Here is a 2711-nt window from a genome sequence, read left to right on the forward strand (position 1 = left end):
TCCGAACCCATTAATTTAATAGACTGTCTTACAGATCAAGATGGTGTTGCAAGAGATATTTGAGGGATGGGAGTTGCAAATTAAGATCTAAGGAGGGAATTAGCAAGATGTATGCTCTCTGCAGTATAAAAAGATGCTTAACAATCTGATCGCAAACATTGTCATTCTGTGATCAATAAAACCTCAAGGTCTTTTGAAGGAGAGTTCTGCTAAATCAGGATGATACCATGGTAGAACCAGAGGATCGGAACTGGGGCCATGGCTAGGGAGGGGCTGTGGACTAAGTAAGCCCTTCTCATTTGCCTGAGATGCCCTGGAAAATTGCCCCAAAGTTCCTCAGATCAAAGTACAGGCAGTTTGTGAACAGAGCCTTCAAACTGTTTCCTAGTCCCTCAAACCAATTTCAACTAGTAATTAACTGATTCCCAACATCAAAAGGTGAGATATTCCAAGAGGAGTCAAAGATGATCAAAGCCTGTGGTGAGGGGTCCCCCTGCACCCCTTCCATCCTCCGCCCTCTTTCCCAGACAGACATCCATCAGATTGCAGCTAGCAAACTGTCGCATTGCTTCTCACCAGAGACCAACATCAAACAGACTTCCAAATAATTCGCTGGAGTTTTAAAGCTCTGTTAGGAGAAAATGAGGAAGGTACAGATACGTGACCATATGGTCCAGACTTTCTAGGATAGTCTAGATTTAGAATATTTGATCCTATTGTCCCGATCACTAGGACAGATCCCAAAACAGGGCCGCCACGGTAAAGAACTGGGCAGTGCCTGGCACACAGTATATGATAAGCATATGTTAATTCCTATCTTTTGCATATCACCAAATAGTAGAATTCCTAATTATAATATTCTTCAAATATTTTGTGATTGTGTATATGTGTGTGTACTTTTATAATATAAAAGGAAGGAATAATGCACACTGGCTTTCAATAACTTGTCTAAGCCAGGTGCTGGGCACAAGCCTGGGTCGACGTCTCTGTGCAGAAATGGCCGTTTTCCCTCACATACTTACTAAGGCATTTTTATATGCCAGTGTGAGCTGCACCTGATTAGTCTGGTTCTCTTTGCTTCCACTCATGCCCCTGATTAGTTCTGTGGTTTCTCACGGGGGTGTATACACATACAGATGCCCCCAAGCCATATCACCCTTAAGGTTTCTCTGCCTTTTGGACAGAGAAAATCTGTAGCCCAAGCTTTTACAGATTTTGGGTCCCAGGAATTCTTTGAAACAAAACTTTAAGGTGACTTATGGTCAAAACGAACCTAAGGATTAAATAAAGGAGAAAATTGAGAAAGTTAGGATAGGGCTCAAGTTTCTAAAGCGGGAAGGGTTCTGCCAGTATGTTGAGCTCAGAAGGTCTGACCCTACAAATGCCTTCTGCAGGAGAAGGTGAGGGGGCATCTCCAGGGCAGATGTGCATTCCTTGTTTCCCGGATCCTGTTCTTGGGAACATCTGCCCACCTGAAATGATTCATTGCACGCTGAATGAACTCAGAACCTTCCCTTCGAAACACGTTCTTTTTCTTATGGCCCAGTCTTGTCAGTGGAGCCAACATCTTTGTTGAGGTCTCTGTCAACATCTATACCTTCTTGGATTTTTACCCCCATCCTGAACCCATCAAAGCTGCTAACTTCCCATCTGTCTGGTACTTTCCAAAGCTGTTATGCTAATTTCAGTCCTTGTGACTCTTCTGTAGACTGTAATGTCTCAGGACTGGTGTCTAAATTCAAAACCACCAGACACAGCAAGGGCAGGTTCATTTGCAAAAGTCGGATTTTTATATCATCACACCCTAACCCTTGGAACTCTCTGAGACTTGCACACTGCCTTCAAGAAATAAATAGAAAATATGTCCTATCATTCCACATCCTACCCAGGTATTAAAGGGCTTCCCCATTGCTGCGTTCTCTCTCCTCAGCTGCACTTGGCTTGAGTTGAATTATGGCTGTGTCCTTTTCCTGAGCCATCTGGCTTGCCATAGTCTTTCCACGCCCAGTTATATGTCTGACACTGGGGTCGAATGTCTGTTACTTTTCAACTTTGCCGTTGTGCTATTATTTTTCTTACCATAGGGTGAGAGGAAACATAGAATGTTCTTATCGCTTCCGCGTCTCGATCCCTAGTCAGCGTGGTTCGCTAACTCATATCACCTGCTTAGCTTCAATACACACGTCCCCTGCTCTCTAGCTTCTGTGTAGTGGAGCAGGCTAACCCCTAGAAAGAAGTTAGCTATAACTCATAGTTTGAGCACCAAATTGTTTCGTTTTCTAAGGTCCGGCTCGGCTTCCTCAGAACTACCTCTTGCATTTTCACATTTCTTCTTTCTTTCAGCATTTTAATGGAAATAACCATACCTCCACAGCATTTAATAACATCTTCCAGAAATAAGCCACCTCGTCCATAATGACCCACTACGCTGATACCGTCAGAAAATAATGCCCAAGGTAATAACACAAACCTTTCTCAGTAAAGAATAACTACAAGGTGAAACCCATTACTCGGAATGAATACAAGAGAAGTTTTTTGTTGTTGTTGTAATATATATTCTTTTTTTTTTTGTTTTTTTATTCTTTTTACGTATAGCTCCTTCAGGAATAACCTTTGTGAAAAGATAAAGATATCAAAGTTTAACTTTGTGACCTTTCTTTCTCTAAACTAACATTGATAACATACTGTGAAAACTCTTATTTACTGGATAA

General features: G+C 41.9%; 1 protein-coding gene across 1 annotated transcript in view; it reads right to left on the reverse strand.

Annotated features, from left to right (window-relative positions):
- The window catches only part of TENM2 (teneurin transmembrane protein 2), an 876941-nt gene that overhangs the window by 556839 nt on the left and 317391 nt on the right, over positions 1-2711 (reverse strand). The gene's annotated exons all lie outside the window — the stretch shown is intronic.

The sequence above is a fragment of the Pteropus vampyrus genome, unplaced genomic scaffold (assembly GCF_000151845.1).
Source record: "Pteropus vampyrus isolate Shadow unplaced genomic scaffold, Pvam_2.0 Scaffold30, whole genome shotgun sequence".
Taxonomy (NCBI): Eukaryota; Metazoa; Chordata; class Mammalia; order Chiroptera; family Pteropodidae; genus Pteropus; species Pteropus vampyrus.